We start from the raw sequence: 15,588 nt of genomic DNA, 5'->3' as shown, positions 1-15,588 counted from the left end.
TAACTTTTAATGAAAGCTAAGAAGGCACGAAATGAATTATTCGATCTAAGACCCAGAGTTAGTTACTTTATGAACACACTTAAGATTTTGGAGTGTTATCCATGCAGCATATATGTTGACAATGATACAGTTATAGGAGACTCCAGTATAAGTTAAAAGAAAGAATTGAGTGTTGACACCCAATTTTTCCTTATATATTTTTCAATATGCAAATAACTTCAAAATGGAATATGTATGTATATATAAGTATATCCAAGTGTTTCATTACTTTTCCTCAATTTTAAAAAAAATTAATCTATTTATTCTCCTATTTTTATCCATAAAAATCCAATTATTGCTTCCAAAATTATCATTTTGGTGATTCACTTATTGCACTTTTATATCTATACTAAAATATAGCCAAGGGAATTTGTGCACATTTTTATAAATTTATTTAGTATTTTTAAAGCTAAATTGCATATAATCGCAATATTAGCCTCTTTTAAGATTTAACTGCGTTTATATTCATAAAATTAAGTCTGGTATTTTTAATAATTAATTATGTGTCATAAATCATTTTAGTACCTTTAATTAATTTCCAGAAATTATTTTATTACTTTTATAAATCAAATGGGGAAAATGGCTATTTAAAATCTAGCCAGATTTCATTTCAATTATGGCCTAAATTCTACCCCAATTTACCCCAACCCAATTCCTACTCATACGCGACCCCAACCTAGTTAAACTGATCCATGCCCGGATCCCCACCTAACCCTTTAAATCTTAGTCGTTGATCATTTAGATCAACGGCCACCGGCTGCCCTTTCCTAATTAAACCCAAAAGACTCCCCAAACCTAATTCATTATTCACAATCCGCCGCCGTTGAACTCTTCTTCTCTCCCAAATCCTCTCTACAACAACCCCAAACCCTAGCCGCCGCCACCCTAATCCACCCTAATCCATGGCCTTTCGAGGTCATCGGAGACCTGTACCAGCCTTCCATGGCTTCTACGTGTTTAGTTCTGTGGTCTCATGACCAAACTCTGAAGGGGCTTGGTCCAGTCTTTGCTCGATGACCTTTCTCCGGTCATCTCTGACCTTTCTCCGGCCAGCCATGGCCATTTGAGTCAGACCTTTGACTCTCCTGTTTAGATCGGTAACTTTTGAAGCCTCTCTCACCTTTTCTGGGTTCTTCTGAAACCCTAATCTCTAAGGCCTTTTCGACTTCTTTCAGGTTTACCTTAGTTCCATGCTTGCTATGAGTTTTTAAACGCATTCTCGGAGCTTCTTTAATTTTGCTTTCAGAAAAAAAGACTCTACATCTTCTCCGATTAGGGTTTTTTTTCTAAATTATTTGAAGCATCTTCTCTGATCTTAACGTGTTTCTGATTTTATTTTGTTTTGCTCTTGTCGTTCTCCTATCTGAGTTTATCATGTTAAAAACCCTAATTTCTTTTGGGTTCATTCGAGTTTCTGAGACAATTTGCTAAGTATTTGTTTGATTTACTTGTTTACCATCTTCGAACTGGATTGATGTTGAAAACCCTAATTTCTTTGGGTTCATTCGAGTTTCTGAAACTGTTTGCTAGTATTTGTTCGATTTATTTGTTGTTAAGCTTGCTACTGTTAAAGAAAAACCTATGTCTTTGGGTTTGAAATTGCTCGTTTGAATACCTGACTTGATTTGAAGTTCCTTTGTTTCAGCATCTCTTTTCTTTATGTGACTCCTCTGATTCTGGGTTCTTACTATCTTTGAAACTCGACTATGCTTAGTTCCCTAACTTTTCAGAAGGGTTTTCTCATCTGTTATTATGAGACCCTCTGCATGCTTCTGATACTCTATTTTTTCTTCACTAATTGACTCAACATGACTTGACCTACTAGACTAGCATGCTTCGAATGTTTGCTGAACTTTGTGCTACTATTGCTTTTTTTTTCTTTTGCCAATAGTTTGGCCTCACATGTCTATTGTTTGTGCACTCTATTTATATGTTGAGGTTCCTCCTTTGATTGATTTTCAATCTTGGGACTGATTTCAAAACTTCTCTTTTTGCGGACTCTAATTTCACTCACCTGTTAAAGTAATTGATCCATTTCCTTATTTTGCCTTACTGAATCTTTTTCCCAAAATAAGTGTATCTCTGTACTTGGACTCGATTGCTTACTTAATGTTTTACTGCTTCTTTTAATGGTATTTACTTGAAATTCCTATAGGCATGATTTCTATGAAAAGGTACTCATTTTAGATGCCGGATTATAACCAATAGGATCCTAAGAACATGGTGTCAAAGTGTGGTAATAAACATGCAGAACTTAAGACAAATCCTATAGGCATGTTGTCTAAATGTAGAATTTAAAACAGGTCCTATAGACAGGTTCTCTAAATGCAAAGTTAAACATGCAAACTTTAAAGACAAGTCCTATAGGCATACTACCTAAATACTGAGTTAATGATTAAAAAAAATAGGTCCTAAAGGCATGATCTCTACCCTTCTAATAGTTAAGCATGCACAATTACCCAGCCCTTTTTCACTAACCAACCCCAGATGATTATTACAGACCAAAATGATGAATTACATTTAAAAAATGTAAAAAAAAAAAAGAAGAAGTTACAACCATAGGAAGCCTGATTTTGACTTCCTCTCTGAGTTATGGAACAAAACACCTCAAATGCCAACTTGTTTCAAAGCCTTTCTCAGACCCGGGTGTGTCAAAGTTCCCTAAGGGTCTCAAAGGACCCCGAGCAGTGCTTGCACCCAAGTTTGCATAACCAGATAGAGATGAGTGCAGTGTGGGAGGGCCAGCACTTATGTGTCCAGATTCAGAGGGAGCTCATGGCTCCCAAGGTAAGGCTCACACAAGAGGGGCAGAACCTAAGTCTACGAATATAGTGGACGTGCAGGAACAGAGATTTAAAACTGAGTGGAGAATAGAGAGGGGTAAGGGTGATTGGAAAATAGTAGTAGTACAGCTAACATTACACAGAATCAGCACTTTCATACAAAGGGGTCAGGGGTTAGGGAATTCATTGCAGGGAGTATATGACCTTAGGAAGGGGCCAGGTTTGGGCATGTACAGCAATAGATGGTGCCGGCATGCCCATATACCAGCCTGAGAACACAACACATAGAGGGGATATGAAGCATATGACCGTAAGGAGGGGTCAGGTTTGGGGTCATGCACAGCAATGTCTAATGCTGACATGCCCCCAAACCAACCAAGGAATACAACCACATAAGGGATATGGGTGTTTGGGGTTCATAAGTCATAATAAGTGACTGACAGAGTTCGTACATAAGAAAAGCAGTAATTTAGAAGAGAAAGGGGCAGATTATAGTATGCTCAGTAATGGAACTTGATTAAACACAAGCAGGAAACAGGCAAGAGTGAGGGAAATAGTAAGGAAACATGTTGTTGTTGATGCTGGAAAATTAATTAGAACATACCAATAAAGAAGCAAATATAGAAAGAAAAGTAAGCAAATTCCCCACAACCTAGCCTTGGCTTTCAGCCGGCTAGACAAGGCAGCAACACAAGCAGTAACAAAGAAAAGAGAGAGAGTTTTTAGTGAGGTGTGTGTTCTGAACTCAAGTGTTTCGATCCTTGTGTTCGTGTGTTTGAAAGAAGAGGGATGCAGGGTATTTATAGCCTTTTTGAAAATGAGTGAAGGAAGGTAATAAGTAAAGTTTTAATACAAATATAGAAACAATCTCCAGTCAGAATCAATTACCCAAGTGACTCCCTTTAATTAAGGAATCACTGTTTAACGGGTAGTAACATATTCAAATAAGGAAAGAGATCAATTTAGAGACAGACTGATTGTTGCCATAAAAGGAGTAGTAAAAATATTCAGTAAGCAATCAAGTCTAAGTATAGCAATATGCTTATTTTGGAAATAGATTCAGCAAGGTAAATATTACAATAATGGGAAAAGAATCAATCAATTTTGAACGGGCGAGTGAAATCAGGGTTCATAAAAAGGGAAACCGTGCAGTAGTGGCAGAAATAGGCCAGGGTTCAGTAGTAAAGCAAACATTCGAAGCATAGTAATCAAGTAGGTCAAGTTACATTGAATCAATAGTGCAGAAAACAGAGTATCAGAAACATGCAAAGGTCTCACAGTAGCAGGTGAGGAAACCTTTTGAAAAGTTAGGGTTTCAGCCATAGTCGAGTTGAAAGATAGTAAAATCAGATAAGTCACATAAAGAAAAGAAAGTCTAAAACAAAAGCTTTCAGTCGATTCAAGTACTCAAACAAACGATTTCAGACCCAAAGACCTAGGGCTTTTCAACAACAATTGAGTTTTGAAAAAAATGATAACACAAATAAGTCAAACAAGAACGAGGAACTTAGTTATACAAGTACACATTAAACAAACAGCTTCAGGATTCAAATGAGACCCAAAAGAAATAAGGGCTTTAACATGATAACTGAGATAGAAGAATAATATGAACAAAACCATAACAAAATGTTAAAATCAGAGATCTTTGAAAAGAAAATTTAGAGGAAAACCCCTGATCGGAGAAGATGAAGGCTCTTTTTTGAAGGAAAGTTAAACAACCTTCGAGAAACACTCAAGAAAGTCATAGCGAGTATAGATCTAAAGCAGATCTGAAAGAAATAGAAAGATCTTAGAGATTAGGGTTTCAGAAAACCCAAAATAAACGAGAAAGGCCTTGAAAGTTACCGATCTAACCAGGAGAGTCAAGGATCTGACTCGAATGGCCACGGCTGGCCGGAGAAAGGTCAGGGATGACCGGAGGAAGGTCATCGAGCAAGGACTGGACCAAATCCTTTCGAGGTCTGGTCATGAAACCATAGAATCAAACACATAGGAGCCATGAAAGGCTGGTACAGGCCTCAAATGACCACGGAAGGCCATAGATTAGGTAGGTATTAGGGTGGACTAGGGTGGCGGTGGCTAGGGTTTAGGTGGTGTTGCAGAGAGGGTTTGAGAGGAAGGGGGTTCAAGGGCGGTGGTAGGTGAGAAATGATAGGGTTTTGGGGTCGTTTGGGATTAATTAAGGTAAGGGTGAACGGGAGTCGTTGATCTTAATGATCAACGACTGGGATTGAAATGGTTAGGTGGGAGACCGAGTTGGGTTGTTTAAACGGGTAAGGGGTCGGATTTAAAAGGAATTGGGCCAAGGGAAATTGGGTTCAAATTGGGGTCAATTTTGGGCTATAATTGAAATGTAACTGGGCTATCATTTAAATAGCCAATTTTCCCCTATTAAAATTATAAAAAATAGTAAACTGATTTCTGGAAATAAATTAAAAGTACTAAAATGATTTATGACATATAATTAACCATTTAAAAATACTGGACTTAATCTTCATGAACATAAACGCAATTAAATCCTAAAAAAGGCTAATGTTGCAATTATACAATTTAGCCTTAAAAATACTAAATGATTTTGTAAAAAATATGCAAAAATTCTCTTAGCTATATGTTAGCATAAATGTAAAAGTTCAACAAGTGAATCACCAAAAATGATAATTTTAGAAATAATTATTGGGTTTTTATGGATAAAAATAGGGAAATAAATTGATTTAAAAACCTTTAAAAATTAAGGAAAAATTATGAGACGCTTGGACATACAATATATATGCATACATATGCTATTTTGAGGTTACTTTGCATATTAAAATATATATAGGGAAAAATTGGGTATCAACACAATATATCAATAACTAGCAACAAAATATGTGACAGAAACAATATCGACAATCTCTTTGGAACATATGATAGCAACTCAACACACGAAAAGTCCAGTTTGACAAAAAATCATCTTATAGAAACACAAACATATGACACCTTGTACCCATATTATGTCACAATAACAATATCTATCTTTATCACTCGATACCCCGACACAATATCAATATTCACCCTTATTACTCCGTACCCCGACACAATAGTAATATCCACTCTTATTGCTCTGCAATGACATTATTCGCCCTTATTGCTCCGGAATATCAATACCCACCCTTATCGCTCTGTATTCCGACAACAATAATAATACCAATCACAATCGCATAGCAAAAACCTCGTGCCAACACCCAAAAAATTTATCCAACATGTCCACATGTGCCATAATCACAACAATACAACAAGCCAAATCATCATCAAACACTTACGCTCATAATTTATCAACAAATGGCTCAAGGACATGATAATCATAAGATGCGAGTATACCAAATAAAGCATGACTACATCTAAATCAATTTGTAACAATCAAGTTCATGTAGTCGCCTTTATATCCACTTCTAATTCGGTATCCATACCAAAGACTACAAGGGAAGCCACAGAGTGATTAAGTATGTTTCATATAAGGCATATCGTTATATTAAGGCATATTAATAGTCTAAGGTTTAGTCCGGTCATAAACCACATATAAACTCTTCACAACTTATCAACGGATATAATCCTTTTGGTATGAATAATTTATCGGTTTAGGCATGGATGTTCTTATTTGGATATCTTGTTTGGGCTAAGTTGGAATTCAATAGTCTAAAAATGTTCATCTAAACCCGCTCTTGACTTTAATCATACCCACTAGTAAGCACAATGGATGCTCCTTCATACACGGTACAGAGAGGCAAGTGATGGGCACTATTCATCATAAGAAAGCAATCATGCAGCGTTCAGCCCCACTTTGTTATTTTCACTAATGGTACCTGACCCCGTCGGCAGTTTCTCGTACAACAAAAGGAAAAAAGAGTGTGATTCTTTTATTCCTAAAGAACAAAAGATCTTTCTTGATCAATCCATTTGCAACTGGTTCTTCAAGAATAAGGAAGATCATTTTCAAGTTTGAATTTGTTCATTTGGAATCTGGGTTTGTACATGCTTGTCATCTCTTGTACATGTCGCTTTTCACATAATACAATTAAGCAAATAAGGATAAATCCTAAGGGGTATTTCCCCCACACAAGGTTATACAAGATACTTACCTCGAACAAGTCAATTCAATACTCTAAAAATGCCTTTTTTTTTTTAAAAAAAAAATCAACTCCATCCGGCTCAAATACAGCAAAAAATGACTCAAAAACATCAAATAATGCTAAATTAATCAATACCAAATAATAAAGTTTCAATATTTACCCAATTCTCGAAAGTCAAAGTCAACCTAGGGCCCACGCGATCAAAACCTGAGTCAAGGGATAGATCCGGACTATCCATAATAACGAGTCCAAATATGTGATTAGTTTCCAAAACCAAGTCCAAATCGACTATCAAATTTTCAATTTTTGTTTTTCAAAATATAGTTATAAAACCCAAAAATTCCTTCCAAATTCCCTGATTTAGGTGTGAGAATCCATGAGAAATCAAGATATAATATCAAAATCAAGTGAATATCACTTACCTAATAGCTTTGTGTGAAAATCCTCTTCAAAAATCGTCCCTCCCCAAGTTTAACGCTCAAAATATGATAAAATGGGTCTAAGTCCCGAAATGGCATAAGTTATAACAGCTGCGGATGTCGCATCTGCGACTAGGGGTGCACAAATGCGACCCTTACAATTGCAAAATAAGGCTCGAAAAATTGAAATTGGCCCATGAGCAGCAGACATCGCAATAGCGACCAACTGTCGCAAATGCGAAGCACCCTTCGCAAATGTAGGCATTGTAATTCCATTACAAGTGTCACGACCCAAAAATCCTGACCCGTCGTGATGGCGTATATCGAGGTAATAGGCAATCCCACATTTAGCACTTTCAATATTTAACAGAAATAAATTAAGACATTTAAAATAATCGGAGTTTTTTATGAAAATGGGGTAAGCCCAAAACATAAGTGCGAAAAATAGCCCGACATCGGGATGTCACTAAGTCATGAGCATCTAAACATGTCTACAATAGTCTGTGCCAAAATATCGACACAGGAAATAAAAGATAACAAGGAAGGAGAGACAAGGACTGTGAACGCCGGCAGCTACCTCGTGAATCTCTGATACTCAACCACACACGAGATCAACGTTCACCGTGTCCGGAAACACCTAGATCTGCACATGAAGTGCAGGGTGTAGCGTGAGTACAACCAACTTCGGCAATTTAAGTCAAATCAGTGTTATACAGTTTCAAGTTCAAGTAAAAACCCGGATACAAAATCTTCCCAAAAATTTCAAAACAATATAGATAGCAACTAAGTGCAACAACAAATGAAAGCAAGTATAACCTCTCAGGGCAACAGTTACTCAACTCTTCTCAACAGCTCAGTCACTTGGCTCTCAGCCCTCAGCACTCACACTCAATAGGTACCTGCGCTCACTGGAGTGTACAGACTCCGGAGGGGCTCCTTCAGCCCAAGCGCTATATCAGTGTCGCGTGCGGCCCAATCCTATATATATATATATATATATAGCCATAATGCACGTTGCAGCGTGCAACCCGATCCATATATATATACAGCCCTAATGATCGTTGCAGCGTGCAACCCGATCCATATACATACAGCCCCTCAGGCTCGTTACGGCATGCAACTAGATCTGTATATACACACATAGCTCACAGCTCGGCACTCAGGCCCTATCTCAGTCACCAACCTCTCCAGTCCCTCCGGCTCTCAGAAATAATATAAATCAGCCCAAACAGAGATAATAACATGTATCAACAAGGAACAAGAAGAGATGGAGGTATGATACGCAAGAAAAATCATGACTGAGTATGAGACAGCAAATTGCAGTAAATTCAACAAGTACACGACCTCTGCGGGTCCCAACAGTGACATCATATAGCCTAAGCATGATTTCTAACATGGATTTCAGTCCAATTTCTATAACACTAAGAGAAACATATAGCTAATAACAAATTATTCCACTTTACTGTTCCACGGGACGGACCAAGTCACAATTCCTACAATGCATGCACACACGCCCGTCACCTAGCATGTGTGTCACCTCCAAAATAATCTTATAGCACAACATCTGAGGTTTTATACCCTGGGGACTAGATTTAAAACTGTTACTTACCTCAATCCGAGTAAAATGCTACTCCAAAATGCCTTTGCCTCGCGAGTCGGCCTCCGAATGTCCCGAATCTAGCCACAAGTAGTACAATACAATTAATATAGGCTAAAGGGATCAAATCAACAAGAAAACTACCAAATTAGAGCCAAAATCTAAAATTGACTTAAACCCGACCACGAGGCCCATGTATCGAAATCCGACAAAAGTTACAAAACCCAAAAGCCCATTCACTCATGAGTCAAACCATACCAAATTAATCAAAATCCGACACCATTTGGTCATCCAAATTCCCAAATTTCACTCTCCAAATACCTGGCCCTAAACCCTCAAATTTCACCTCAAAAACTCACCAACTAGGTGTAAAATCAGTGAGGAAACATCATTATTTTTTAAGATAAATGGGCACAAGGAGCCTACCAAAGCAATCACTTCGAAATCCCTCTCAAAATCCCCCAAAATTCGAGCTCAAGGTGATGAAAATGGTGAAAAATCTCGAAGTCCTGTATTTATATGTTCTGCCCAGGACTTTCGCACCTGCAGCCTCTTATCCGCACTTACAGAAACCACTTAAGCCACTGGGCTCGCACCTGCAGTCCAGGTCTCACAAATGCGGAGTCGCTTCTGTGGCCCTTTGTCCGCTTCTGTGGAAATGCCCAAACTTTCCCTCTTCGCATCTGCAGGCTCGCAGATGCGCATCCTTTCTCGTACCTGTGCCCCCTACCCTTCCTGGCCTGGCCCGCTTCTGCGGTCTTCCTCTTCGCTTCTGCAGGCTCATACATGCGATGAAACTTCCGCAGGTGCGATCACACCAACTGAGTCCAAACTTCAGCAGTCTTCCAACTTCAAAACTTGATCCAATAACAACCTGAAATCAACCTGATGCCCTCGGGACCTAAACCAAATATACCAACAAGTTCCAAAACATCATATGAACTTGGTTGAATCTTCAAATCACCTCAAACAACATCAAAAATACGAATTACACACGGATTCAAGCCTAATAAACATTGAAATTTCCAAATTCTACAAACGATGTCAAAACATATCAAATCCCGTCCGATTGATCTCAAATTTTGCACACAAGTCATAAATGACACTAGTACCTATTACAATTTCCGAAAATCCAAATCCGACCCCGATATCAAAAAGTCCACTCCCGGTCAAACATTCTAAAATTCCAACTTTCGGCATTTCAAGCCTAGTTCTACTACGGACCTCTAAAACACAATCCGGATGCGCTCCTAAGTCCAAAATTACCTAAAGGAGCTAATGGAACCATCAAAATTCAAATCCGAGGTTGTTTACACATAAGTCAACATCCGGTCAACTTTTCCAACTTAAGCTTTCAAATAAGAGACTAAGTGTCTCAATTCATTCTGAAATCACTCTGGACACGAACCAACTAACTCGATACGTCATAATACAATTGTAGAACACAAAAGAAGCAAAACATGGGGGAACGGGGCTACAACTCTCGAAACGACCGGCCTGATCGTTACATCCTCCCCCTCTTAAACAAACATTCGTCCTCGAACGTGTCTAGAAACATACCTGGAGTCCCAAATAGGTGTGGCTATCTGCCACGCATCTCCTGCTCGGTCTCCCAAGTAGCCTCCTCCACGTGCTGACCTCTCCATTGCATCTCCACTGAAACTATATCCTTTGACCTCAACTTTCGAACTTGACGCTCTAAAATGGTCACCGGCTCCACATCATAGGTCAATCACCATCCAACTAAACTGTGATGAAATCCAAAACATGAGACGGATTGCTGATATACTTCCAAAGCATAGAAACATGAAATACTGGATGCACACTCGACAAGCTAGGTGGCAAGGCAAGCTTGTAGGCCACCTCCCAATCCTCCGAAGTACATTAAAAGGACCAATGAACCGAGGGCTCAACTTGTCCTTCTTCCCGAACCTCATAACACCCTTCATGGGTGAAACCTTCAGCAGGACCTCTCCCCAACCACGGACCTTCCTGTCAGCATAACTCTTCTGCCTCGACTGCACCGTGAGAAGCCGCTCCTGAATCAATTTAACCTTGTATGAAGCATCCTGAACCAAGTCAGTACCCAATAGCCTAGCCTCGCCCGGCTCAAACTAGCCCACCGAAGATCTACATCGCCTCCCATATAAAGCCTCATATGGAGCCATCTTAATACTCGATTGATATCTGTTGTTGTAAGCCAACTCCGCGAGCGGCAAATTTTGGTCCCTTGAACCACCAAAATCAATGACACAAGTGCGTAGCATGTCCTCCAATATCTGGATAGTGCGCTCGGACTATCCGTCCGTCTGAGGGTAAAATGTTTTGCTCAACTCAACCTGAGTATCCAACTCTCATGGCACGGCTCTCCAAAACTGTGATGCAAACTGCGTGCCTCTGTCTAAAATGATGGAAACTAGCACACCGTGAAGGCAAACAATCTCTCGGATGTAAATCTCAGCCAACCGATATGAAGAATAAGTAGTACATGAAGTGCACGGACTTGGTTAGCCGATCCACAATTACCCAAATAGCATCGAACTTCCTCAAAGTCCGTGGGAGCCTAACTACGAAATCCATAGTGATCCGCTCCCACTTCCACTCTGGAATCTCTATCTTCTGAAGCAATCCACCCAGTCTCTGATGCTCATATTTTACCTGCTGACAGTTGAGACACCAAGCTACAAACCCAACTATATCCTTATTCATTCCCCTCCACCAATAGTGCCGCCTCAGGTCCTAGTACATCTTCGCGGTACTCGGATGGATGGAATACCGTGAGCTGTGGGCCTCTTCGAGAATCAACTCCCGTAGCCCATCTACATTGGGCACACATATCCGGCCCTGCATCCTCAACACCCCATCATCTCCAATAGTCACATCTCTGGCATCATTGTTCTGAACATTGTCCTTGAGGACAAGTAAATGAGGATCATCATATTGGCGCTCTCTGATGCGATCAAATAAGGAAGACCAAGAAACCACACAAGCTAGAACCCGACTGGGCTCAGAAATAACCAATCTCACGAAGTGGTTGGCCAAAGGCTGAACATCAACTACAAGAGGTCTCTCCCCAACAGAAATAAATGCTAGACTGCCCATACTCACTGCCTTCCTACTCAAGGCATCGGCCACCATATTAGCCTTTTCCGGATGATACAAAATAGTAATATCATAGTCCTTTAGCAGCTCCAACCATCTCCGCTGCCTCAAATTGAGATCCTTCTGTTTGAACAAGTGCTGGAGGCTACAATGATCAGTAAATACCTCACAAGACACACCATAGAGATAGTGCCTCCAAATCTTCAACACATGAATAATGGTAGCCAACTCCAAATCATGAACATGATAGTTCTTCTCATGGGGCTTTAACTGACGCGAAGCATAAGCAATCACTCTACCCTCCTGCATCAAAACACCCAATACCGAGCTGAGAAGCATCACAATATATTGTATAAGAACCAGAAGATGATGGTAGAACTAGAATTGGAGTTGTGGTCAAAGCAGTCTTGAACTTCTAAAAGCTTGCCTCACACTCATCCGACCACCTAAAAAGAGCACCCTTTTGGGTTAATTTGGTCAAGGGCGATGCAATAGACAAGAAACCCTGCACGAACTGACGGTAATAACCCGCCAAACCAAGAAAGCTCTGAATCTTTATAGTTGAGGACGGTCTGGGCCAACTCTGAACCGCCTCTATCTTCTTCGGATCTACCTGAATACCCTTACTGGACACCACGTGCCCCAAGAATGCCACATAACTTAGACAAAACTCATACTTGGAGAACTTAGCATAAAGCTTCTCCTCCCTCAACCGCTGCAACACAATCCGCAAATGTTGGGCATGCTCCTAGCTATGAGAGTGCACCAGGATATCATCAATGAATACAATAACAAACGAGTCGAGATAGGGCTGAAATACAATGTTCATCAGATGCATGAATGATGTTGGGCGTTGATCTGCCCAAAAGACATCACAAGGAACTCATAATGACCACAACGGGTCCTGAAAGCTATCTTAAGAATGTCCGAGTCCTGAATCTTCAACTAGTGATACCTTGACCTCAAATCAATCTTGGAGAACACCCTCGCTCCCTGAAGTTGGTCAAATAGATCATCAATACGCGGCAAAGGATACTTGTTCTTGATTGTGACTTTGTTCAACTACCTATAATCAATGCACATTCTCATAGTACTATCCTTCTTCTTCAGAAACAGAACCAGTGCACCCCAAGGCGACACACTAGGCCTAATAAATCCATTCTCAAGGAGTTCCTAAAGCTGCTCCTTCAACTCCTTCAACTCAGTCGGTGTCATACGGTATGGAGGAATAGAAATGGGCTGAGTGCCCGGCACCAAGTAAATACCAAAGTCAATATCTCTATCGGGCGGCATGCCCAGCAGGTCTGCAAGAAACACATCCGGAAAATCTCGCACCACTGGAACAGAATCAATAGTAGGGGTCTCATCACTAACATCCCTCACAAAGGCCAAATAAGATAAACAACCCTTCCAAACCATCCGTTGGGCCTTCAAGTATGAAATCACTCTATTGGGAACATAGTCTAAAGAACGTCGTCACTCAATCTGTGGAAACCCCGGCATCGCCAACATCACATTCTTAGCGTGACAGTACAAAATAGCATGACATGGAGACAACCAATCCATACCCTGTTACACCCCATATTTTCGTACATGGAAGTACGTCATAAGTAAATTGATATAAGCTCGAAAATGAGATGTTACATCTCGCATTTTCGTACGTTAAAGTTTCATCTTTAGTCAATCGACGTGGACTCAGGGATGATATTATCTAGAGGTTATACACATCTATGCTATTTATAACGAATGATAAGTAAGTGTCGTGAAGGATAAAGGGTAAACGAATCAAAGAAAATGAGTTTCATTGAAGGTTGTCGATTTGGGATTAAATACGGCCCGAGCTACAATACCTGACATTTATGGACTAATGCCATACAAGGTACCCCCACGACCATGATAGTAGAGTCCGTAAAGTGTATTAAAAGTGAGTAGTATTTTAAGTGAGTTGAGATAATTCTTAATTATATAGGTAATTGGTTGATTATTGGTTAATGGGGGATTAATTAGTTAACGAAAACATTAGTTGGGTAATTAAGACATTGGGATAAGGCCTAAGAGACCCAAAAACGTGGCAGCCCCACCCTTATAATTAAAATGACTCTTAAAAGTCTTGCATAGATGTCATATTGTGGAGGATTAAAGTGGCTTAGTCACCACTTGAAGTGGTCCCAAACCCATTCAAACACACTTAAAGGTTTATGACCATTTTGATTCATTTGGTCTCTTAGACTTTCAAGAGATTCAAACATACTGTTCTTTCCATTAGAAATTCACGTCAGAACATATTGAAGGGAAATCATAACATTTTCCTACCCCAATACCAAATAACACATGATGGAGCACTTGGTAGACATTGGATTTATGTTACTATTGTATGATTTTGCAATTATAAGAGAATATGGTGCAATCTTTCTCAAGAAAATCAGTTCAGGTATGTTAAGGCTATCCCTTCTTTCTTTTTGGCATGATCTATACGATACGAACGAAACGAGCAAATGCACAACTTTCATAAATGACTCTATTCATAGAAGTATTGAATATGCCTATGTTCTTGAATTCCCATATATCTTATTATTCTATCGTCTGATCATGGGTCTCAGAAAATACGTAAGTTGATAAGGTTTGTTTCATGATATTAATCAGAAATATAATGGTCTTATGACGTTTTGAGTGATTTTATTGACGTACTTCTCATGCATTGCATTTACTTATACATGTACATTGACCCGTGACCAGATGGCGTTACATACGCGTATATATGTATATGGGATATGGGAAAAAGTTACGGCGTTATATACGCACTACCACCTGATCAGCTGGTATACGTTGATGATTTTGCCCACAGTGACCGAGATGATATGATGGGATGCCCTCGGAGGCTTGATGATGTTATGAACATATCTACCTATGCACGACATGACATTCATACACATATGCATGACACTATAAATATTTCATGATTTACAGAGTTATACAGACTTACAGGTTGAGTCATTTACTCTATATTTCTTCCATGTCTTTTATGTACTTATTTATGTGCCTTACATACTCGGTACATTATTTATATTGATGTCCCTTTTGTTTGGGGATACTGCATTTCATGCCCGCCGGTCCCGATAGACAGGTCGAGAGTCCTCCAAGTAGGCTATCAGCTCAGTGGAAGATGTTGGTGCACTCCATATGCTCCGGAGTTGCTTGTTTGGTCAGTATGACTTAGACGCATATTGTCTGGTATGGCAGGGCCCTGTCTCGACCTTTATGTTAAGTGTGTACTCTTAGAGGCTTGTAGACAGATGTCATGTATACGAATTCTTGTATGGCCTTGTCGGCCTATGTTTTGAGTTTACAAATGATCATGTTGTCCTTATAGGCCCGTATATCACATGTATAAGTTTTTATATCAGGTTGGGTCGTCCTATATTGAGTATTCCCCTATGTTTATTCTTGTTAGCCCATGACGGCCCGTTTGGCCCGTTTGCCAATGAAAGTACAATAAGAAAGATATATTATGTTCGTACTCGATTAAGTAAGGTACCGGGTGC

This window comes from Nicotiana attenuata, unplaced genomic scaffold (assembly GCF_001879085.1).
Source record: "Nicotiana attenuata strain UT unplaced genomic scaffold, NIATTr2, whole genome shotgun sequence".
Lineage (NCBI taxonomy): Eukaryota > Viridiplantae > Streptophyta > Magnoliopsida > Solanales > Solanaceae > Nicotiana > Nicotiana attenuata.
The sequence above is the reverse complement of the archived record's forward strand: the minus strand, read 5'-3'. Positions refer to the sequence as shown.